Below are 26,531 nucleotides of genomic sequence, written 5' to 3' on the forward strand. Positions count from 1 at the left end.
GTTACTCTAAAAGTATTGGTCTCTTTTGAACCAAGCGACAGTTCTAAGCTTCTTAAGGGACAATCTGGAATTTCTTGACTATCGTGTTACAAGAGAACCACTTCTCATGTTTTTTAATACAGGTAACTTATATGTTAGAGGGCCTTTGGAACAACAAACTATTTCTGAACTGACTCAATCTGACAAAGTTGTCATCACCTGGGATCCAAACTGCATCACAGCAGAGGTGGAGTTTATGGGTATGCAAAGAAATGCCTGCAAAAGATGGGCAGTAGCTCAGCATGAAGAACAACAAGCACTATTTAAAATTCAGCACCTCTTATTCCTTTGCTCAGTTTAACAAGCTTACTTTATCAATATATAAATTAACTAAACAGAAATGGCTTTCAATGTTTAACTAACCTACCTGATGATGACTACTTACATGTGTTCCGTGTTAGGAAAATTCTCTGGGAGCCCCGAAAATACAAATTACTTGGTTCTTGTTGCATTTATTACAGATGAACCATAGGATTTTGGACAAAAATAATAAGAAAACTCATGCTTATTCTTAATTTAGAAAGAGTAGTGCATTTTAAAATATGCTTATTCATGACAAAAGAAACTTAATTTGGTCCTATCTTAATTCTTATGACTAGAAGGTGTTGATTCATTAAATGTTTTGTGGTTTAGAATAAAAAAATCCTTCAAAACCTTACAGATGCCTCAATCATACCCTAATAAAAAGAGGCTTTGGGTAGGATTGTCATTTTCTTGGTTACTTAAAAAAGAGTTTTACCGGTCATTCATTTTCATTAATAAATCCAGTGTATAATGATACCAGAAAGGAAATCTGGGCAAGCACTTGTGGATTCCTTCAGTTCAAGGTTTTATCATTCAGACTTCATCTCTGTCTCACCCTGTGTGTGTCCACTGCTTTTTACTTCTTACTGTTAATGTTGTAAAACAGACGCCTGGAAAGGGAAGCTAGAACACATAAGTCCTGTTAAAAATAGCTCTTTGGGCAGTCAGACTTTGAAAAAATAAAAGAAAAAAGGAGGGGGAAAGTGGAAAAGACACATTCAGGGCCAGTAATATAATCATAGTGTGAAATGGAAATGAAAGCCAGCATTTTAACTGAAGTTCTGTTTTGTTTTCTGTTTTCCTGCCTGCTGTTTTCATCTTTATCATCAAAACATCAAACATGCTCCACTTCAGTCACTCTGTAACTGTGATAGCCAAGGCAGGGTGTCTTTTTAACCAAAAATAGCAAACAGATTGGTTTTTATATATCACTGGAGCTGGAATAATTCATTAAAGAGTGAACGCGCTGGCCTCAAACAGTAAGTAGTATGCATGATTTGGTAACCATTCTATTCTGTATCTCATGGAGGTCAATAATACTGAATCATCTGTCTCTGAAAACACATAAAGGACACAGAGTTCAGTACTTAGACAATAGTACAAACAGTAAGCAGAACCATAGCATAAAAACAAACAACACAAAAAAGGGTGTAACAGATTTGTAACCTAGCTGCTGAAACATAAATAATTACTTGCAAGAAACCTTCTTGTGCCTAGGTTTACTCAGTGTGCAGAGCTCAGGAGATTACAGAAATTATGTCAGATGCAGAAGCTGTAAAGGCTTGTGACTTTTAGATTTTGTCCTAAATGGACTAGCAATAATTATTCTCCACTGCAGTCGGGAAAATTCATGGATTTTCCCACCCAATAATTCAAATGGCATAATTCCACCACCATCATTCGTGAGTTAGTTTTGCACAGTGAATTATTCAGAGACAGTAGATGACAACCTCTCCGGACTGATGAAATACACTGTCATGTGGGAATGGGCCCTGTCAATACATCCTGTCAATTTATGAATTTACTGTGCAGGATTATAATCCGTATTTTGGATTTTCAAGATCTTTCTGCTGTATGTACTACTTTATTCTGGGAGTTCCCTTAATCAGGAATTCCTTTTCTCGTGTTTAGAGCAATAATAAATGTTTCAGTAGGACTAGATAAACTGGATGGATTTGTCTGAAGCCAGATTTGATGACGGCACGCTAGATAATATAGTTTTCATACAATTTTTATTTGCTAAGACATTTTTAAGTAAATCCATGAAAACAGTCTTTCTTCGTAAGAAAAAAACCTGATAAGATTAGAAAGCTGGAATTCTGAGGATGCTTTGTGTTTTCCTCTATGCCCCTTTCAAGATGTTGATGATAATCTGTCTTCAGCCAACTATCTACAATAAAATTCTGTCTTAATTTTAAGAATCCCATTAGTGTATACAAACATGTTATGAACCTGTGACTGTCAGACGTTTTGTTCAAGTGTCAAAGTAACTTAGTTTAAATCTCATTTTCCAAAGTGACGTTGGCAATGACCTTGCATCCCATCTTTCCCTGAGACTTAGAACTCATCTGTAGCTGTGTAAAAGCTATGTGGTGGCATAATGACTAACTTAAAAAGCCATATGTCGTAAAGTGTCTATTTTTCATAATAGAAACAGTCATAACAACTTTGGAAAATGTTGTGCTCAAGTTTTTGGATACTAAGTGATGGGGAGACGGGACAGAGAGAGGGATGGAAGGCAGAGGAATTTTATTTTAATTCTACCAAAAATAGATAAAATTTAGGCTACTTGGTCTCAACTGTTTTCCATTAATATAGATGGAAGGCATAGGACTGGATGTATATCACAGCATTCAGCTGGGGATGATGTGAAGTATCTGTTAGCATATTAACTAAATTTTTTAGGATAAGAGAAGCCTGCTGATCTAACTTAAACAAAGCACAAATATAAGTGATTATAAAATATGTTGTTTTTCCCTTTCCTTGTTTCCTAGCTAATGTGGTGATTGTTATCTGTTCTTAAAATCTAAAAAGAAAAATTTTTATTTGCTTTTAGCTTGCTCAGGCCTGTTCTAAGAGCAATTTCACAACAACTGATTGAACCTGGAGTCTTCCATCCCGTCAAGCACTGATTCTCAATGTGGTATGACTGTATCTTCTGGAGACTGACTGGCCTTCGCATTTCTCTTCCTGAAGACAACCAAAAGGTAAGAAAGGCTATCTCCACATAGCTTCCCAACTGATGCATGAAATGGATAGCTTAGGCTAGCTTCTATAAAGAAGAAAATATCTTTCGCTGTTAGCCCGTAAAGCTTTTTATGTGTGTTAAGATATATATGGAAGTACATGGTCAGACTCTGAGGGTTGCAGAATGATGTTTAGTATTGGGTGTTCACTGAAAGAAATGAAAACTAGAGAAAATTCCTTCGCTGTGCCCTAGAAGATGTTTTTTATATTTTCTGCTCCTTCTGGAGGACTTCTCAAAGAAAGGAAGTAATTTGTCACAAAGCAAAATTAGGATGAGAGAATTACTGTAGGAAAAAGGATGGATTCGCTAATGCTTTGATTTAAGTCAGGAAATGAAATCCTAATTTATTTTCCAGTACTTAGTTTTAAATCCAGTCATGGTTTTTCTGGCAGAACAGCAAGGCCTTGAAAAATGTTGATTTAACAGACACGTATTTTATGTCAATTCATCAATATTTGAAGGGAAACTGGACAGGTGAGCCAGCTGGCATCAAACAAGGACATCAGGCTAGTTGGCTGGGAGGCTCTGTGGTTATCCAGAATGCAGGTCCCTAACTAGCAGCTGTGCGGGCTCTCCAGCGCTGCAAGTTGCCTCCTGTGCTGGCTGCCTGGCTGACGGGGGCTGTGTGGCTGCCCTGTTGCAGAGCAGTGAGGCTCATCAAAGCGATAATTTTTTGTACTTACAATTTTCTTTGTCTGAGGGATCCTTTTGAATGTGAAACCAGCAGGTGCATGCTTAAATGGAGTAAAATTAAATTTATTTTTAAAAGGTGATAGATTAAAGCCAAGTAAAAATATAAGAACAGCATTTTCAATTAGAAATACCTACAGTAGGTATGATGGATTATGCTTATTCTGGCAGTGTGCTTTTCTGTTGTCATTAGACTTCTTGTGGTGAAGACTACAATATATTTTAAGAAACTGGAGTTACTAGAAAAGACACATGAATTTGTGACTAGTACCATTGAAATCAATACAGTGAGTCATAATCTCACAACATCTGCATATATATTAGTGCTTCCTTGTGTTAGATTCAGGGAATTCAAATTAAATAACAGGTGTAAGTGATACAGGAGAAAAAAAAAAGATCCTTAGCCTTGTAAGCTGAAAGCATGTAAGATGCACAGGAAGGTCTTTGAGAAGGAAACATGGTATTTATGCTCTTCTTTTTATTGTATTATTTTTTCCCCATTAAAAAATTCACAGGGCTGGTAGTGAACATTTAGAAAAGCTAAAAGTAGAATTCTTTCAATACTGGCTAAAATGCCCCAATATTACATACAAAATATGTAGTTAAAATTGATTTTGCTTTTCTCTGCTTTGTTAAATCTTTGAAATGGAATATATATTCCTGTGGTTTTGGGTTAAAATAGATATATAGATAGATATGCTCTTTCTGCTGGAATAGCTTTCAAAGAAAATTGTGCATGGTCTTGTTTAAATATACAAATTGGATTCTGTTTCCTTTCAATTTGAAGAAATTAGTGCTGCTCCAGTAGTCATAGAAACTGCAAATCAGAACAGACTGTTGAATGTAACCATCAGCAGAAATTCTGACTATTGAATAATTTTCTTCAGTTCCTACCTACATAGGAATCTAAAAGGACATTTCAGAAGAAAACTTTGTTAGCGATCTATCACATATAGCAGCAGCAATTTGATTGTTACTTAAGTCTTAGTGGTAGCAATTGTTAGGACTTAAGTAAAAGGCTACTCTGCATTTGCTGTTCACTCTCAAATGAATATTGAAATGTGTTATCTGACATTAAGAAAGATCCCTCTGATTTGTAACACGCTACCATTTATGTCTTACAAACCAAAGAAAGATAAAAGTTGCAAGTACTCTTCTACAGTTAGATGGAAACCTTTCTTATGAGCATATGGCCTTATCTTAATACCTTATATTTATCACTGAAGTATAAAAATTTGATATTAAAGCTCTTTATTAAGTATCTGTATAGACTGTCTGTAAAATATGTAAACAAGAATATATGAAATTTGTAATTCTAAATACTGTAGCTACAGACACCGATGAAGTAATTGCATATGAAATTAGTAATCATATGATTATGTGGAATTACCTGATCTGATTTGTATGCTTGACTGAAGAATTATGCACATGAATCAAGCTTAGTAAATAATTCATATTTTATTCTATAGCGAACTAATTTAACATCGCTTTCTTTTTTGCAATTTATGTAGGAGTGCAGTATTCTCTTGAAATTAGCAGTCTTCCAATAATAATTACCAATATCTAGGAATACATTCTGGTTTGCAAACTTCTCAGTGCATAGTAACTGTTACTCATTCAATATTTGAATAATGTTGGTTAGTTCTGATCGGTCATGCAAACCTCCTCCTTTCTCTGTTTTTCTCTCCTGATTAAAGTAATGCTTGGGTTTAGAGTACATGCTTTAAAAACAGGTTTTTTGCATATATTTAATATGCTCCCCTTGCCTCTAAATCACAGCCTTTGATGTCCTAGAGAGTCAAAATAATTGATAGTGGGGAGGGAAACTAAAGATCAGCAGCTTGACTATTGTCCATAGTAAATACCTACAGTGAAAATTAGTACCAGAAAAATGTTTTCCTGTGTTTAACAGTATAATTTGGCTTCAGGTAAATAATTAGATGCCAGTAAGGTTCGCAGTATTTTAGGGCTCCTACTGCTATAAATTGTGCAATTACTGGCATCTAATGATATTGCAGAAACTGCAGTGAATTTATTAATAGGGTATAGGGTTGACTACTGGGGCATGTCAATAAAAGAGAAATCTAAATGAGACAGTTCACTAGCAAAGTGAAGGAAAGTGTGTGAAAAGCCCTTCCATGTCTATATTTGGAACACCCTTCAGAACCTTGGGGTGAAACGAAAAGAATACTAAATGTTGTAAAGGGTTAAATTTCTGTTCCGGAAGGCTTGAAATGTAAAACTCAGCCTTTTGAGAAACCCCTCGCAGTGTGGTGCCGAGTCCTTAAACCTTGGAAAGCAGATGCAGGAATTTGGGTTACTACCTGGATTATTTGCAACATTTTCATAACCAGGAAATATGTCAAAGTGGAATTTGGTGTTAGGTAAGTAAGTAGCAGGATGTTAATTTCTCCCTTGGTTAGATATTGCATTTAATGAGAACTGTATAAACTTTTCATCTTGGAATTCCATATTTATTTCTATCACAGGTTGTCTAGCTAGAAGAAATGCGTTCCTGACAATCTTTTTAAACTGATCCAGAACACAGTCATCTTTTCATGGACTGAGACTGTCCTCATGGATTAAAACTCTTAGTATCATGAACTAGGGCTGCTTCTGTACCAACAAGATACTGTCTCAAGCATACTTGAATTTCCTAGTGAAAATGCAGCCAGGAGTCAGCTGCTTCTGATGGTCTGGTATTCGTCAACATTGTTAAATTCAGACTTGACTTCTGTTTATGCTGGTCTGGAAGCAGACTTCAATCTGTACAGCTGGAAGTATGAAAATGCTGAAGGTTTATTGACAAAAGTAGTCTCTAATACTGAGGTATCCGTTTTTCTGGCTGGCAAAAAGGGCTGCATAGACCTCAAGATCCTTAAGAGGGCGTGGATGGAGTCCAGAATAGGTTGGGATATGCCAGAAAGGATATGTATCCCCACAAGCTATAGATTATTTTTTTTTTATGAGTCAGCTGATCTAGTTGCAATAATTTCCCTCATTAATAATAAAAAAAATATAAAATGTTATTAGTATAGAATTTCTCTGAAAAGGGAAGGATCATTCATTACTGGGAGAGATATTTCAAGTGAAATCAACATTCAGACAAATTCAACATTCTCTTAATGAAATGTATGTTAGCTTTATGGAGTTATAAGGATTTTTGAAAGAAACGTACAAGCAAGTTTTGAAATAACTTTTTAATCTCAAAGAAGAGGTGAAGGAATAATCCCAGAAAAATCTTCAGTTTTGCTGTTGCAGTTCAAATAATGAAGAGATTAAAGAGCTTTTTATTGTGTATCAAAGGATTGACAGCTTGGTGCTCAGACAAAGCTCTAAATTCTAATCTAAGATTAATAAACATGCAAATGCTCAATCTTAAATAGAAAACTTGTAAAAATCCAAGCCTTAGGCTATGTAATTGAATGCTTGTTTGAAATGACTAGCATATTCCAACTTAAGTTGTCAAGCTGTAAAAGTTGTCAAATTTGGACCACTTACAGGCTGTTGCAATTGGAAGATATTTCAGCAAACTACAAGTTACATACATGTGCTTTTTTTGAGATATAGAACCATTCTGAATATCAGGTGAAATAAAGTAGGTCATAAATATGCAAAGTTTAAATTATTTATGGCATAGAATATTTTTTAAAGAGCATGTGCCCACAGCTGTGGCCTCACATACTTCTCTTTTTCGAGCACTGCTGGTCACTACTTCCTATTCTGTACAAGAAAAGAATGGCACTTAGGATTTGCTAGTGCTCTAGATCTACAAATGGCTTTCCAAATGCTACATTAACTCACACAGGTTCTCTGTGATGTTAAATATTTGTTTATTATAATCTCATATTTTTCAAGTAGGAAGGTTCAGTCACTCTTCGAGAGACAAAAAGGGAGAACGACTTGGCCAAGATCACAGTGAGAGCTAGGTTAGTGACAGTAGCACAAAGTGCCACTTTTCAATGCACTTTCTCTGGGATGATGCTTAGAGGTATATAAAATTGGCATGTCTTTTACACTAGGAAAATCCTATGCATAATATAGAAACCTAATTTGCATTTTACATTTTCTTTAAAATAAAGTATCTGATGCAAAGTCATCCAGTACTAGATGGTTTTTTTGCTTTTGAGTATGAATAGATCTAGTTGTGAAGAAAGATGTCATGTATGTTGCAAATATCTCCAAGCATTTTGTTGTCATAGCTGTTTAGCTTGAAAATAGGCATTTCGTTAACAAATTTTATCAACTCTCCAGGCTACAGTCAGGAAGTTCAGCAGAATGTAAGTGACAGTTATGGGTACTTTTTCTTGAGGGAATGTATTCTACCTGTGGTCTTCATTCCAAGGTGTCATTCAAGAAGTTTCTTTAAATATATGAAAGGTTTTAACAGTTTGAGTCCTGGTTCCCTCTGAGATTACACTCTTTCCTATGGTATAGTGGCAGGATGAAATACTTTAAATATGGAGTATACATAGAGCAAGCCAATTTGTAAAAATATTACAGTGCTAAGGATATTATAGAGAAATATTTTGTTGTTTGGCATTCCCATAGAACAAGAGGTCTAACTTCTTCCTTTAGTTTAAGAGGGAGGAAATACTTTCAATTTTCTCAGGTTTCCCAGTTTAGTAAAGTGTGTTCAATTTTATGAAACCCCCCAATGCTTCTGTGAGCACTTTGAGTAGGTTTTATTATTAATGCAAGTCTAATACTTTATTTATGTTGCTTGTTATAAAGCTGCTTGAGGAACAAGATGTACATACATTCAGTGACAGTCTGGCTTGTTTATTTTCAATTTTTTTCTTGAGAGGAAGAGCGAAGGGTGAAAAATCAATTTGCGGACCTTTTCACTAAGAAAATACTGCAGAGAAATTATTCCTCTGCAATCTAGTGCTCATGAAGGGAAGCAGTTTAGAGAAATCTTTACAATGAAGGGAATCTTAAACCCAATGAAGCAGGAGGCTATTAAATCATCCCTAGGTTTGAAAAGGAGGCTTATAAGATTGGAATTTCAGTTAAACAAGTTTGCTGTAAGTTAGCAGTTGAATAATTTTTCTGAGTTTATGAATTTTGGATCAAGAATGTAAAAATTCTGCCTTCCCAAGAGACATAACTGCTAGTGTTGTAGATTCAGGGTTTTTTTTCTGTGTTCCCATTTTGCATTTTTAGAATTCCATTGGGACCTACTCTTCTTGCTGATCAACAACCAAAACATCTGGGTAGTATCAGTTCTGCCCTAAGAGATCTGCACAACTGATCGTTAGCCTGAAACATAGATGTGTCTCTAGCATGTTTCGTGCTTAAAATGTGTGACGTTATGGTAGCCCTTGGTCACAGGTGTGGAAAGGATATTGCTATCAGAAAGAACACTAAAAATGGGGTTGAGTACATTACATTAGCACTTGTCTAAGGACATCGGTTGTAGCTGTGTCAGACCAGATAGGCTGCTCAGAATAGAGAAGTGATGAGCAGTTGCATTAGTTTATCCTCCCTCTGTTTTACAGAAAGGCTTAGGGCTGGAGGCGAGCTGTTAATGCAGCTGTGAAATGCAGAAATCTGCTGACTCTGAATTGTCCAGTTAAAATTTAGGTGGGTAACATTTCCAGTCAAAGCTTGACATGCCCTCTCTTAATTTTTCTTCCCCGTCCACTACTATTAAAGCTATAAAGACCTTTCAGACGTTTTCCAAACACAAACCGGCTTATATTTAGTCTGGGTCATTTCAATCATCTTATTTACAGTGTGGCTTCAGAACCAGCTGTGTCACTGCAGCTAAGAGGAGGGAACTGAAATGCAGCGGGAGGAATGAATGCTCAGGCACAGGAATATCAGGGACTTGTTAACCCAAACTCCAGACGCTGGAGTCAACATCTCAAGACAGCACAGCTGTCACATTTTGTAAGTCACTTGATTTGGCAGTAAATCTGTTTTCCTTAATATATGTAAGTGAGGCAGGGTGAGGATCCTGACCCATATCCCGCCCTCTCTCCTTAAGACTGTAATCTCCTTAGAGAAGGACTTTGTTTCACTGTGTGCTTAGAACAAATTGGGAACTCAGTCTTCTCTGGAGTCTCTGTGAATTTTAACAGATCAAGGAGAATATTTATCTGGGATGATAGATATTTGGGAAATGTTATACATAATATTAATAAACCTGGTTATATAAATATATTGTGGTAGCTTTATGAAGTTGGTCAGTTTCTTTTTGTTTTCCTTAAAGGCAAGCCCTTTATTTAAATTCCAGTTTTATGGGAAAACCTCTTGTAACTGCCCAAGCACACTTCCCAGTTGGTTTCTCCTACCATTTTCCACTTCTGTTATTTTGGGTGACTTTCATCACACCTATTCTTAGAAAATGACTCAACTATTGACTATAAGCTTGTTTTAACAAATAGTGTTTCTGTTGAATCTTTATAACTTTTTTTTTGGTTTTGCAAAAACATGCACCAATGTTGTAGGAGATGTTAGTTTCCTTGTTACAAAATCTTCTGTCTGCTCCACTCCAGAAATGTTTATAAGGGAACCAACACAGCTACCGATGTGCTTCATAGAGAGATCATTTCAGTTCTGTTAGTTTGGGCATAATTTGTTAGAAACAAGGCTGGTTTTCTGCCTGTGTTTCCTTTACCTCTGAGGGGAAAGTGATGTATGCAGAGAAGCATTTCGTATTAGAAATTATTCCTGGTTTTCAGCTGACTGGTTTGAGGCTTGGTACTCTGTCATGATACAAAGATGAGAAGATAAGGTTAAACAAACCTCTCTTTTAACAGCAGGTAAGCCGATAAGCAGCACAGTAAAGTAAGATGGTGACTGCAATGTAAGTGGGATTTTGCATGTGGTGAAACAATTTTTTGACAGTTTCCCCGAATTTGAGAAACAGGCAAGAGAAATAGTGGAAAAAATATCAAGCTTTTTCTATGTACTTTATTGTCAGTGGAGAAGCTATTCCTTATCGTAGTTGGAAAAAAACCATATTCCTGCACAAACTTATGCATTTGAAATTGAACATGAATTTTGAATAAATAAACATGCAAATGCTTAATCTTAAATAGAAGACATGTGTGAATCCAGTCACTAGCTTATGTAATTGAATGTTTGTTTGAAATTACTAGTGTATTCCAACCTGTATGATGCGTTTTGCTGTGTTAAATTAAACAAGCAGTGAAATGAGATGAAGTAATGGAGGACCACTGGTAAATGAAAGCAGACAAAAATATTTTTCATACACCTTGAATATTTTCAAGATGTTAAAATATTTCTCCTGCTACATCAGGCTGAGATTTTCAACATAAAAGTGAGAGGGGATAGCCAGAATGTGGCACAGTGGAGATTTGAACTTTACCATCCAAGGGGGATGGCTCTAAGGTAGCCCAAGGCTTTTTAAATACTTTTTTTTCCTGGCAGTCCTGAGGGAAGCAGAGGGATGAGGAAAGGCAGGGCCTGACATACTCATGCTAGTGCTGAGGAATGGAGGGTAACGTTCTACTGGTGGTAGAAGTCTTTCTATCCCAGCTGCTTGATGAGCTCCTCTTTCACCCAGTGTAGCTTTTCCCTCCCTAGTGGCGAAGGCAGGAGTGGGGAGGGAGTCACCTGGCACTGTGGCGGAGGGGGCTTGGGCCGTGCGCCCTGGCTAGTGTCTTCCTCCCATCACTCCATAGCACCTGCTTTGTCCATCCCTAGAACCAGCCTTGGTTGTACCAAACAGATGCTTTTCTGTTCTCCCTACTCCTGCAGATAGCTATCTTTCTCTATGACCACACACGGAGCATTCACTCACTTTAAACTTCAGTAAATTGAAAAAAATTATCCTTAAAAATCAGCATAATCCAGTATTTTCTGACAAATAAAACCAACCATCTCATTAAGTGGCTCCTGAGTGGTATAGACATGGTGTTAGGTGAAAAGTGAGACCGCATGCAAACCAAAGCTCTGGGGAGAAAAGGGACTGCTTGTAAGATCTCAGATGAATGGTATTTGGCCCTGAGCTTGTATGGCTGTATTTTTAAAAAGGCAGAACAAGTTATGAATGTTAGATTTAAAGCCTTAAATATATGCTTAGCTGTCTTCCTGATATCAGTGTTGACTTATTTCCATTTGCTGATTACATGACTAATCAACATAGCAGCTATTTCTAATACCATGCTGAAGTTTTATTTCAAAAATTTGCTGTTGGCTGTATGCAGTTTGTAAGCAGAAGAGATTCAGTGTTTTAGCAGTATCTTCTTAAATATTAAGTTTAAATAATTAAGTTACATATTTGCGGTGTGGAGTCGTGTATGAATTTTGTGAAATCTGCATAAATCTGGTACCTCAGAGTGACAGTCAGGCCTATTAACATCAGCCAGAGATTTAATTTTTTTCTTGTACAGAGATTTTTTTTGTGGAGAGGTCTAAGTTTTCACACTGCTCTTTCCTCTGATTTTTGAGATGAATGACAGTAAGAAATGCATTCATTGTTTTCAGTCAAAAGGTTCATTAGGAGATCCATATACTTTATTTTCTGAATCCCACTGTTTCATAGTAGCACCTAACCATTTAACAAAAATGTAACATTTCCTTAGAACTAAAGCTATTGGTATGTAAATGAGAAAGGGGAAAAAGAATTGTGTGTCATCTTGCCCCATGGCCTTGTTTGAACTTTGGTGTATTGTGGTATCGCACGTAGTTCATCATGTACATTGCTATTAACTAAATCTGCAGCCAGGAGCAACTTTCATAGTCATCAGCAGTAATTTGCAGAACTGACTGAAAATTAACTTTCTTAGCAGTTTGCTTTAATTTGTTCATTCACATCAAGCAATTTCAACAACACTTGCATTAAGGAAGTGGTATTTATCTCTCATCCTGTTCTGGACAGATTATTATGCAGTTTGACTAATCTTGTAATTCATGTTTCACACACCCATCTTGTCTGAAGATCAGCAAATATTCTTCAGGAAGAACTCAGATGTGACAAGAACCAACAAAGCTGAAAAGGATACACTGTGAAACAGCAATGTGATAACTATGCTTAATTTTCAACAATTGCTTATAATCCTATGGCTTTCCATAAATACTAATAGAGCTGATTATGAATTCATCACTTACTGTTTTGGTTTCTAATTAATGTAAGCTAATATCTTCAGTGTGCTAACCTACAGGATAATACAAACAAGAACTGAAGTATTCTCTATAGCCGCAGGGATAAGAGACACCCCACCCCCCCGTAGTCTTCTAGTAGTTTGCAAAATTTCCAGAGGCTGTAGGATAAAACCTCTGTAGATGTTCATCATAGAGCCTGTCTGTGAAGAGACTAAACCAATTTAATTAGAGTATTTCCAATATGGTGAAGTAAATGAGAGATTAAGGAGGACACAAATGGTGCAAGTGACTCTATGACCATGAAAAAATAAGGAAACAAAGAAAACCAGACTGAATGCGTGGCAACTCTCACTGCTTGAAAAGTTATTTTTGTAGGACATGAGGGCAGTAATACAATTCCTGGAGACAGAGATGCATTTCAGGCTGAAAATGAACAACGAACCTCTTAGTGGTAAAAAGACTGATTCCTTGATTTGCTGTAGAGGTGATCAGAATGTTTCCTGTGAACTTTTTTCTTCTTTGCCAGTGGCCTTTTAATGGAAAATGCCAATATTTAACATTTTAACCATTTTCTTTTTTCATGTAATATCGGTTGAAAATTCATAGTCATTACCCCAACAGTCAGGGACATTCTATGATTCAATGACAGACAAAGGATTTTTAATGTAATTTCTGACCTTAAAGTGATGATTCAGGACATAATTATGATATCAATTTTCATATAAACACAAAATGATTTGATTACATTGATTAATTTGAAACATTGGTAATGTTTCAAAACATATATTTTTTTGAAAATTGTTTTTTTTTAAAAGAAATATTTCTAGTTCATTCACATGAAGCAATTTCAACAATGCTTTCATTAAAGAAGATTCCACTCCATTAAGAAAGACTCCTTTCCATTTTAATTTGAAAAGATAGATTTCTTTTGAAAAGGCAGCGGGTGACAGAACTGACACAGGTTTCCTGGAGAGGTTGTGGAGTCTCCCGTCTTTGGAGATATTAAAAAGCTGTCTGGACATAGTGCTGGGCAACCTGTTCTAGGTGACCATGCTTGAGCAAGTGGACGACAAGATGACTTCCAGTCATTCTCTACCTCAACCTTTCAGTGATTCTGAATTAATTCGTCATCATTGTTTCAGAGTACTCAAAGCAACAATGCCTAAGTGCATGCTGATCATGTAGTATAGTTCTTCGGTTGCATTTCACAGGCCACTTAAGGTTTTGGTTTTTTCCTTCTTTCATTTGTCCATTTCTTTTTGTCTCCATTTTTTTTTTCTGTGTGCCCATTATTTTCCTTCCCTTTCTGTTTCCTGTGTTTCTTTTTTTATTGTTTTTATTGAAATGTGTCTTCTGTCTCTTTCTGAATGCGGTAAGGCTTGTGGCTCTCCTCTGATAAAGAATTTAAAAGCTTCCTCCTGTCAAAGACCAGTCCCATCCTTGCAAATCTCATTCTTGATTCTGAAGAGCTTCAGGGTCTGCTGCTTTGGGAATTAAGGTTCTATCCCAAGCTCACTGAAAATTAGTGACAAAGTTTAATGACTTCAAATGTAGGATCAATTAATCACAAAAGGCAGAAGGAGAGTGATACAGCGTAGCTATGTCATTCCGAAAACCAAAATTGATTTAATGTAAATCCCTTTCTCTTTTTTCCTTATTTTTTTTTCTTCCAGGACATTCTTAAAATTAGAAAAAGAAACAGTGGTCAACTTCCCAGAAAGCCTAATGAAGCTTGCTTTTGAATAATTAATGACAATGGCTGGTATCAAAGCTTGTCAAAATTACAGCCTCCATTCCAGGCTTGGTATACACCTTCAAATAATTTAAAATAATATCAGAATTTGCAATTATCATTTAATTATGCTATTAATATTACCATAAATTTACTGCTTTATCAGTATAGATTTGTCAGTCTTAGAAGTAAAATTAATTTGTTTATACTTTCCTTCTGATTCTGTTTGTTTCAATAAATTGCAATATGTGAGCCTAATCAACCATCAGGCATTCAGCTCAGCTGCATTTAATTTCTTCAGTAGAGCAAGCACCCTACGATAGCTGATGGGCCAAAACAGACGTTTTATTAGTTTACATTCTGAATGCACACAGGATGAATAATTATAAACTCGGTACAGTGTGAAATGTCTAACAAAAAGTGTTGTTTCCCAAAGAATATTGGAAGAGGCAGTATAATAACCTTGCAAATTTATTCCAAGAATTGAATTTTTTTGTGTTCTGTACAAGCATGGAGAGTTGGAAGAGAAAGCTGTAAAAATTGTTCCATACTTACTTCCCTTTTCCTTCTACATGCCTAATATGACAACAGAACATACTTAGATATGAAGAATATGCCTTGAAAATTATATAAATGCAACCAAGATGAGGCAAATCATATATTTGTGAAATAAGCTTCTGCTTATTTTCCTCAAACTGCTCTGCATACTGGCACAACACGATGCTAGACATAAGTTGTTCTAGAAAAATTCTATAATTTCTGCAATGAAATCTATGCAAAAAATTATTATTTTAGAATAGATGTATTAGATAATTTAGTCAGTTTGTCATTATAACTTTTAATAATTTTATAGGCATCTGCCTGTTCTAACTTTTAGAAATTTACTGTAGACTGTTATGATACTTAGGTATCTGATGATCACAATATGATCTGGTGCTGCTTTTAATCAAGAATTCTTTCAGTATTCCAATTTCCTTACTTTATGCCATTTTAGGAGCTTTACTGACTCTGTCTGCTGTAGAAAAGCACTGTCACCTTTATACTATCCAGAAATAGACCCACTAAGGTCACCCTAAGCAGCCAATAGATTCGTAAGCACTGAGTAAGTACTTACAAAAGCAAGACCTTTCAAATAAGGGTTCGGACTGTGCTGTAACTCTTCGTTCTTGTGCCTAGCAACTCTAAGAAGTTTTAAACAGCAGATACCCTTTAGCAATATGCAATCTACAGGTCAGGCAAAGAAAAACAGAAAGGGTTTGTTTCATTCAGTCTTGCTGTGGCAGGACTGTATTCTTCGGAGTATTTTGTTTATGATATGTTGCCTTTGGAGGCAGCCAGCTTCCCTTTGCTTGTGAGTCACTTCTTTTCTATGAGGCTTCCATCTCTACATGTGGGCCAAGTTGGACAAAGAGCAGATGCTCTGAGAATGGTAGGAAATAGGTCGATAAGAACTTTCTCTTAATTTTCCCCTCAGGATTTAAGACTTATGTGCACATGGAATGCACCTTAGTTTTCAATACAATAGGTAAATGTATAGTGCATTAATTAGTCCATGATAAATATGTATATATATACTCTGACCTCTGGGTAAATGCAATGTCACTATCACTGTGGTTGATCCGCTTCACATTTTCTATGGTACTAGAATATGAAAACAGACTGTTACTGTCAAGTTGTTGGCATGCTGTCAGTCCCTAGGGGTCAAGGGCAATGTATGTTTGGAACCTGTGACCCTACTGATTCTACGTTAAAAGCAGTTGAGAGCTACTTTAACCTTGGCTGGGTGTGGGCTATATGCCATCAGTGGCCTGCTGTCAGAGATATTCTGGTCTCAGCTGGTGCTGAGTAGCTCTTGGCTGCAGGAGAGAATCATCTGAATTTCCAAACCTGAAGGACATGGGGCTATTTTGACATTATTATATTGTTTTAAAACTTTTTGTTTGTTTACTTAGCAGACTGAGACAATCCAGTTTAGTTTCTACAGATAACTGCTTGCTGAAATGAAAACTAACGGGTTGTGGGACAGTCAAGAGCCTTACATTGGTATGGCAGTACTTGCCACTGACTCTTCTTCTCCAAGAGGTTTGTTGGCTGAGTCCTGTTTCTGACTTTGAGGACAAGTTCATTTTATTTATTTACAGTTGTAGTTAGTTAATGGACCAAATTTTGTCCCTGTTCAACTTAGTGAGACTTTTGCCATTAGCTTAAAGGTAGCAGGATTTGGTGCTGTGCTAATTATACAAAAACTCTGGAGCTTTTTGTGTGGTGGAGCTGGGAAGAAGGAGAGTGAGGTCTCCTGCACAACAAAAATTTGGTAGCTTTAAAAATACGAGAGCAAAAAAGTACTGCATGTATTTGTCTTTACTATTCTGATTCTCCAAAGAGACAGACTGAATCCTTCAACAGTCGCCCCAGTGCAGACACATACACCCAATACAACCTTCATTGACAACCACAGTTGAATCTTACACAACTGTTAAAAAATGTACCGTTCTTGGTAAAATTTCAGTCAGTTTCAGCGAAGTGATTTCTTTCTTTATTCTTTTAATTTATTTAAATATCAATCTCTGCGTTGTTATGTCACAGGTCTGGAAGGTTTCAATTGGTCAAAGTAACAATGAACAACATGTAGTGTATTTATTTTAACCTAGTATTTTTACTATGTGACACAACTTGTCATTATCACTTCTAAAATTTGTGCAAGCAGTTGAAGTAGTACATATGTGTCTGTGTGCATGTACATATATATATGCTTAGTCCCAACCTGGTGCTTTATGCATAGAAAATTATTTCTCTCTTACCCATGAGGTTATTCAACAGATTATTTATGGTTAGATTGAATAAAATAACCAGAGTGTACGTCTTCTCTTCCCTTTAAAAGTGCCTACAGCATGAAAGATACTGTAATGGATGATGTTTGTGCCTTGCAAGATGCAGTATAAAGTAAATCCTTAACTGGTTTTGTAGATCCACACATTTTTTAATGTTTTTACAAAACTGCAGCATCATCTATTGTCTGCACATCCAGAGAATTAAGACAAAAATAACCTCTTAATCACACTTCCACTGAATCTTTTTTAGTGTATTTATAAACTGCAGGGGGATGAAGATCTCTGTATCTTCTCTTCTCTGCATAAAAGCTGGTAGAAATGTCCTATGTTATTAGCCACTCTAGCATTGCATTTACACTGTAATTTATTTTCAGCTGAGAGAAGGGAGATGATATAAGATGATGTTTTCAATTTGTCAATCTTACTGGTCAATTTGACAGTGTGAGGAAAAACTTCCCTTACTCTCTGATAGCCACTTCAAGGCTTTATGATGAAACAATGCTACTAATGCATCTGGAGCCCTGTGCATTATATTCATGTTACATCTGTTTAACTCCTTGATGTGAAGTGTGGTTAGGAACTTGATTTTCCTGTAAATCAAAACCTTGTTATATTGCTGGAGAGATGTAAAATATTATTCATCCTGGATTAATGTCCTCTGTGGCATCTGTGTAGACTTCTATACTTAAGACACCATTATCATAGAATCATGGAATGGTTTGGGTTGGAAGGGACCCTAAAGATCATCTAGTTCCAACCCCCCTGCCATGGGCAGGGACACCTTGCAGTAGACCAGGTTGCTCAAAGCCCCATCCAGCCTGGCCCTGAACACTTCCAGGTGTTTATAGTTGAACAGAGAGAAGTTGCTGAGGAGGACAAAACTCTGGAAAACTGCTGTCTCATCATTACTGCCTTGCAGGTGCAGGAAGGCCATGGCTGGGCATGCACAGCTGCATCTTATGTTTATTTTGTTTTGCTTTCTACCGGCATTCCATGGTTCTTGGCTGTCATTCTGGTTGAAGCAGATCAGACTGAGAACGACAAATTTCATATTAAAAATAGCTTTTAGACTGCAGGTGAGGAAAGAACCTCTATGTTGTTCTGAGATGTTCACAAGGCACATGCCAAATTAAAGTAGCATGCATGGATATGAAAACGTATCTTTACTTTGCCACTTTTTCCTTCAAAAAACTTTGTGCAGCCTACTTTAGAAGGGTGAAAAGTCTTTGAACTTAACGATTGGTTTTTGGGAGAAAAATGTTCTTAGAAGGAGGAGTAAATGAAAAATTCCTGTAGGATTTCTCGATGTAAATGGTTTGAATTAAAATCTTGAAATACTCTGACTCAGTCCAAAGGAGAATGATGACACTAACATAGCTGAAGTAGTACAGAAGTAATGATAAAATAATACTCTTTGGCTAAGATTAGGGCTTTATTTAACTCTGTTTTGCACATCCTTGCCTTATGATAGTTTTTTAGCTTGCTGTTTCACTTCGCTACATGTGCAATTTGGTATTCTTAGCTGAGTACTATAAGAATTTAGTGGGAAAACAATTTTTAGTCTTATGAAGTCAAAAACCATTTTTTTCTGAATATTTGAATGGACTTCTCTTCTGCAAAAGTAGTTTTCAGGACAGATTTCTGCTTTCTGGGTCTCTGTCATTTTAGCTTCAGAGTAAACAAGTCATAGCTATTATTGATTTATTTTCAAAAATATTTTTTATAGTCACAAATGCTCAAATTTTCTAAATCAATTCATTGATGAAAACATGCATTACTTAATATATAAATTCTAGGAAATATGTGACAAAGGTTTAAGATAAAAAAATACTCATATATACTTAAACTTTCAATCTTACTGTAATAGCTGCTACATTCTGTGTGTACTAGTAGGAGCATATGCAATCCTGCAAGTCATCGTGCACATATACAACTTTATACATTTAAGTAATTGTATTTGCTACAGTGGCATAATTACATGAGTCAGACTATTTGGCTTCCGTAAAAGCCTTTGCAGGGCTTTGATCAGCCCTCAATGAAGTCTTCATAGCGTGGTTCTCATTGAAAGTAGTGGACACACTTCGGTTTCAGCATAGATTAAAAAAAAAATTGGGATGAAAATTTTTGAGATCTCAAGAGATTATAATGTTCTGCATTTTAAAATCTTGCCCTGGAATCTGCACTGCAGCAGAAATTATTATCTATCTACTCCGACACAGAGCCTGAACAGAAGTATACATGCATGGAATTACAGTGAGGAGACTGCAAAAACCTAAAATGCACCTAGGATATTGGAGGAGGCGGAGGGGAAGGGCACATAAGGTCCTCAGTTCAGTAGTGCTGATTCCAAACATGAGCATCCCCTGAGCCAGCCTTCAGTTTCTTAAATATTTTCAGCTCTTTAGCTGCCATATTAATAGTTTATGTTGCCTAGTACTGCAGTACAGTGACTCAGATTTCCCCTTCATTGTAGATACATTCCACTTGACCCGAATTAAATGATCCCGAATTTGACTGCATCAAAATTTTCAATACTTGTGCCATGATCAAATCTGGATGTAATTAAATTAGCTCACATTTTTATATTCTTAATGAAGCAACAATATTGCTCTCCATGTGTGGCTTTTGTTATGCATTTCTAAGTGGATTAAATAAATTCCAAAGTCATTACAAAGATTAGACTAACAACAAACTTGAATCCCCCTCCTGTATGTTGTGGTACTGAAGAAAGGTTTGCATAGGACAAGAGGGAAAGAACAGAACAAGTAAGATTAGAAAAAAAATTCTTCTAACTGGATTGATAAATAAGATATCATTCTGACGGAAAACTTAATATTCTAATGACAGACTCTGTGGGATGCTTACCATATGTGAGGAAAGCATTAGTCATAGTTCAGATGCTTTTTCTTATCCTAATCAAGGATGATATTGGTGGAGACAGGAGATGGAGAATTGCACAGACCTAGTACATTTGGTGCCATCTTAAGTCCTTAAAACATGGGACTACACTGAACTCCTAAGATCCCTCTGTAAAGAAACTCCTTTTCAAAATTAACATCATGAGGAGTAACTAAAAGTGTTTATATTTTCTTAAGGATCTAAAGAGAGACTAGATTTTGATCTGGCTGGTTTTCTTGTTTTACAGTTGCCTGAATCAAAAGGAAATAGCAAATATTTACTGCATGGGGGCATTGTCTTGACAGCAAGTGTTATTTCCTATGTTCAAAGAATGCTGTCATCTAATTTAGGCCTCCGGGGTTAAAGGGAGGACTTCAGTGATCATGTCCCTTACAGGGGGACTGGATGTGGAGAGTTAAGTTATTTATTCAATGTTTTGTATAGTTTAATATAGCCTTAATGCCAATCCCATCTCAAGCCCTATGTTGGCAGAATCTGTCAGACCCTGGTTTATGAAAGTTCTGCAAAAGGGCAGTAAAAGATGGTAAGATTCCCTGTATTGTATGGCCTTAGATGAAATATGTCTAGAAAAGACATCAAGAAATCATATAGCCTATTCCTTTTATCTAAGGCAAGATGTGCTATTCTTAGAGACAGAAATCTGGTCTGCTCTGTAAAAACCTGCGGCTGTGGAAAAATCACAACCTTGCCTTTTACTTCCCTATTCTTTCTATTACTAAGTTTTTTATATAGCATGATTTTAAACACAACCCCTCCCCCTTCTTGCATTTGAAACACATTCTTTCCTGTCTATCTAAGGAGGACATGAAGATTTGTTAATCTCTATTCATAAATTTGAAGTCTTGTCTTCTCTCATTCTTGCCTGTCTAGACTGTAGAAAGACCAGTGCACTCAGTCTTTCCACGTGTCATGCAATGTCTTCTCTTAGGATTCCAGTGCTTACTTCCATTTGGATTTTGTTTTTTTTTTTTTGAAGTCTGGTTCTCCAAACAAGACACATTACTGTAAAAAGCTGGCTGGATTTAGCAGACTGTGTTTAGTGTTCCAATAAAGATCAGCTTAAAATTACATTTGGTTGGGTATATTCCATAGCTGGGGCAATGATTAGTGAAGCAAATGTGTCCGAAGTGGCTGTATCCTTTCTTGGATTCTTTTCCACATTTTGGACTATTTTGTTGCTTCTATTGTTTTGAAATTTCGGTTTTTAAAAAAGTGAAAGTCTGAATATTTTATTTTCTATTTATTTTTTATTTATTCTATTTATATTCTATTCAAATACTCTTTGCATTTTTTAAAAAACGTTTTGCTTTTATTTCTGTGTAAAAGGTCCTATTGATGTGATACTCTAAATATTATGAACTCCTTGTTCTTTGCATTAAAAAAATGAATTTCTTTTTGGTCCTTTTTAATCTCTCATAATCTCATATTTTTCTTCCCAAATAGATGGAAACATTTTTGCTGTGTAATATCTCTGCAGCCAGACTATTTGATATTAAAGATTGATTTGATAGGTCTTCGCAATGCTTCAGCACCAACACGCCTCCATTTGGCTTGCATACTTTTTTCATAGAATCTTCTTCTTGGAACGCATTTGCTTTTTTCCCAGGCTTGAGTTTAACAAGGAAGTGTGTGAGGTTTCCTGGGGAAGCCAAATGCAAGTGTTTGACAAATAATCATACATCAAACAAGGTAAATATTCCCTCACCCCCCCATCCATCCCAAATCTTTAAGATAGTTTGCAGGCTGATTTCACAGCAAACAATAGCATGTCTGTAAAGGTAGCACTTCTGGATAGTTCTGACAATATGTAGAAACAATGAAACTGAATGTTCAGATGTCCGGTAACTTCAGTAGATTTTCATAAAATGTGAAACTATTTTCTGCAGTGTCGTAATTCAGGGTATACCATCTTGATGGCAGTACTATAACAGAGTAGAGACTTTTTATTAATTTTTACTCAGGTAAAATTCATAATGGAATCTGTAAACCACATTCAGCCAGAGCAAGAGCCAGCAACGCTGTGTCAGGAGTGAATTCAGCCTGTAGCGTCCATGGGTCTGTTGGCATTGCCCTCTGGAGAATGTTCAAAGGACAGGTTTTCCCAAGAGCTAACTAGCGTCCAGCTCTTTACTGTTTTCTCAGAACAAAACAGTGAGAAAGAAATAAAATGTCCTTCACATTTGGAGCCCAGCAGGTCAGTATGTTTTGTTTTGGCATGGTCTTTAACTGTTTCAAAATCAGCTAAGCAGTCTGTGATTTCACCTCTGAATACTTTGCTGCTTCCAAAGGAAACTTTTATGAGTTCAAGTTCATGGAAAACCAACCCGAGGTGCAGAGGACAATTGTTTTTGTGATGAACCACATTTCAGAAATTGCAAGTTTTTGGAAGGCAGAAATTACATTTTCTTCCTTCCTTGATTTTTAATCTTTGTTTCAGTCACCCTGGAATTAAAGGAAAATTGGAAATGTTAACAGGCTGGAACAGGATGGATGAGATCAGTATACATTTCACTCCTTGCCTGTGTTATTTTACTCTTCAGTTTCCTTTGATTCTTCAGCAGATACTGATGGAGGTGTCAGATGTTTCTGGAATTTACGTGGATGACAGAATTAACACAAGGGATACCCAATAGATAATACTCAAGAATTTCCTCCTCTTGACAGTAAAACAGTCTTATTTATATTGATTGGTAGCACATTATGTTCTAGTATCAAAGACAGGCTCTGTTCTGAAGAGATATTTAATATTACTATATGTTGTATTATATCATCAAAGTGACTTTGTGATTTAAAGCAAAACCTCAATTCAGGTAGTGCACTAATTAACCACTTTATCATCAGGCACTATAAATTATGTTATGCCTGATGTTGGATCTATTTGTTTTTGGTGGTGTGGGTTTTGTTTGTTTGTTTTTCTTTTTTTTTTTTTTTTTTTTTACAATAGCTAATCCCGTAAAATAGAGGTACTTCTGGTCATCTGTGCTTATATGGTTGATTATCTCTTTTGTTAATTTCCAAGAGTCAAGGCTCTATTGATCAATAGAAATAATAGAATTAAAGCAATAGTAATTTTTTTCCACCAGAGGCTTAATAAAATGGTGTGGTTTTGTTTTCGTTTTTTTTTTCTTTTGCTAACCAACAGCTCTAGAAGTGTGTATGTGTTCAGCGTAAAGCAACAGGCCAGTTTTTACACAGGCAATATATACTGTCTGGCCTACGATAGAAACGGGTAATATGAGTCAACTCCTGCTGAGATCTTTCAGGTGAGGAAGGGACACTGGTACTTTAATATTACAAGAAGCACTGTAGAAGTGGAGCCTATTGGATCTACTGGAGTGAAATTTGTCTATTGGATTTAGTAGCACTGATAGAAGCATTCTTTTGCTCAAGCTAAAATCTTTGTGAGTGTCTAAATAAACCAGATGACCATACGTTTTCTTTTCCATGTCTATGCTGACTTGGTTTTATAACTTTTAAATTTCCATGGCTGTTCTGGTAAGTATCATATTGAATGTTCATGACAAATGCTATTGGCTTTCTAGTTGCACAGCTTTTCACAAGTGCCGTATCTGCTGAACATATTGGCTTGTTTGATCCAAAGTTTAAGAACTTCTTGGTTGAAGATATTTGCTATTCAAGTTATTATAACTCTAAAAAGATTAAAGCTTTAATAGGAATACCTTTAGAACTGAGAGAAGATAGTTCTTTTGAAAGCAGCCCATGCCCTAGAGGGAAGGTCTAAAAGGTTGCACATACCAGTTGGTTCTGAAGACTAAAGAGAGACTGCAAGAAGGGGAAGGCACCTTAAACCTTTAAGTGTATTTTAATTTTTTAGTTGGATGTCTCGATTCCATCCAGGTCAGGGACCTGCATAGTTATGCACTAGACATATAAGGAAGAATTTTCAGTCTTCAACAGATACAGTCTAAACAAGTAGACAGAGCAGATTAATGAAACCAACAGATGGAAGGAAGTGTAGGAAGAGAACAAGGAATAGAAATAGCTGTATATTTTCACATAAATGAATTGGATTCACTGTTCTTGACATATCATTGTCTATGACTGCAGTAGCACTGCATGTTCAATGTAGGTAATTAGTTAGCATCTCTTCAGCCACTAAACCAAAGTTCACATGGCATCTTTCGCTGTATAGCATCCTTTAGTTTTACATTTTAAAATGTTGCTTTGTCCTCAGTGCCAACACGAGTTGCTGACTTTTGAATGTAAAAAGTAATGATTGTGGAAATTTTTAGCACTAGCTTTTGATTTACCTGAAAAATGTCAGCTTGTGTTCACGAAGGGGAACTGACTCTCTGTTTCCAGCTGAATTTGCAGTTCTGCTTTCAAGTGTAGTAAGATACTGTCACAGGATGCTGGATTCATGCCAAAGACCTGAACCACTGACAATACTTCGTTATTTGTACTATTATTTAAGTGACCAAAGAGCTGTAAATCGTTGTCTGATAAATAGAAACACATTAGAATGACGGATATTTCAGTGTTGAGCCAATGTATTGTAACAATATGCAATAGCCCAACTTAGGAAGTGATTGAATCCAAGAAATTCTGCTGGAGATATAGAATACTGTTCTAGTGGAAGAAAGACTGGATAGGCACACTGTTTTATAAGCAAGCCATGCTTTTATATAGAAGCCAGGTTTTACTTGTATGTAGCCTTATATTATTGAATATCTAACTAAACACAATAATGTCAGCAAAAGCTGACAAAATGTAAGAATATTGGGAATTACCTTCATCTGAACTCATAAATTGAGTGTAAGTTTAATGAAGCAAAAAGTGTCAAATCTGTATTCTGTGATTGCTTTATCTATATACACAATGTGAAACAAAATCTGAGTAAGTAGTCCAACGAGTTTTGGTCTATTAGGCTTGCCTTTGAAACCATGAAGAATATAAACCTACCTAGGAAGCAGATATTCCTGTTTGCAAGCTCTTACTTTCAAGAGCAGTTTGTTGTTGGTTGGTTGGTTTTGCAGCTTTTGCAACAGGCACAAAGGATTCCAAGGACACCAGCTTTCTGTTATCCTGATTGCAAGCCTTGCCTATGAAGGCAATAGGATTGTATGCATTTTCTAGGTTTAATTCTTCATATACTTTCATGCCATGTCCTCTTGCAACTTCTCTTCAACCGACCACCCTTGCACCCTATTTATAAAAGTCCTTACATTTCTTCCCATTGTACTAAGTGTCCATGTCTTGCATTCTGTATATGAAGGAAAATAATTGTTCTTCTTCGTCTGAACTTTTTGCCTTAGTTTGCTTTCCAAGCTGTTATGAATAATTGTTCCTTCTTGGTGTTTAAACTAACGTGATGATATTTTTGGTTGTTGATTGTTTAGTAACCTGTTTAATATCTCTTCATTATGACAACAGCTACACTCTTGATCTTAAGTCCTACTTTTCTTCCCCCTTTCTTGGAGCCTGCATAGTATTTTCAGACTTCTAAAGCAGGCAGTTCATCAGCAAGTATTGGCTCAATCTACTTGAAATCACCCTGTTCTGAAAATGACATAGTGACGGCCTTACTTTTTCTATGGTCATCTTAAAGAGTATCAAGGATATAATTTCCTCATTATTTTCATACTGGTATTAAATGAGACGAATTTTTACTTTCTCACACACCAATTTCTATAAACAAGCAGTGGTGCAGTCTCATTATATAGCAATGAATCTTTTAATACTCTGCTGTGATATAAGGACTGTTTCACAACATATTAGGTTGGGGTTTTTTCCTCCTGAAAAACTGTATGTTCTGACGTGTTCGGTTCCTTCCTTGAATCATGAATTTAAAACCTGTTTTTCCAGCACCGGACTAATATGTCTGTAGTTCCAGACTGAGATTCCTTCTGTCTCCACTTCATGCCCTGTTTATTCAGTGAGATGGCAGGAGTCAAAGCTGCCTTCCTGTTATCTCTTGAGATTCTGGACAGTGCATTTGCATTTGTATCCCGAGTCAATAATTATTGTGGAATTTTCTGGATACCTGTGCATGCTTGTGAAAGTTTTAATTAGAGATTATGATATTTTTCACAAGTGTAACTTCAAATATAGTGAAACTAATCTTACCGTGTTTTCGTTAAGTGCATCATGAAGGACGTCATTTGCTAAAAGTTCACTTCCATGAACACACCTTCCTTTATTTTGCAATGTAGTCACTTGGAGTAATTCT

General features: G+C 36.2%; 1 long non-coding RNA gene across 18 annotated transcripts in view; it reads left to right on the forward strand.

The window, feature by feature from the left end:
• LOC141742801 (uncharacterized) overlaps positions 1 to 26,531 on the forward strand; it is a 343,134-nt gene that overhangs the window by 120,564 nt on the left and 196,039 nt on the right. For 16 of the 18 annotated variants that reach the window (XR_012586865.1, XR_012586871.1, XR_012586867.1 and 13 more), the window contains one exon: positions 2,900 to 3,050. This is a non-coding gene — a long non-coding RNA (uncharacterized LOC141742801). Of the gene's footprint in view, positions 1 to 122; positions 240 to 1,197; positions 1,323 to 2,899; positions 3,051 to 26,531 lie in introns of all 18 variants that reach the window. The other 2 variants (XR_012586870.1, XR_012586873.1) reach the window with 2 other exon arrangements.

The sequence above is a fragment of the Larus michahellis genome, chromosome 4, assembly GCF_964199755.1.
Source record: "Larus michahellis chromosome 4, bLarMic1.1, whole genome shotgun sequence".
Classification (NCBI taxonomy): domain Eukaryota; kingdom Metazoa; phylum Chordata; class Aves; order Charadriiformes; family Laridae; genus Larus; species Larus michahellis.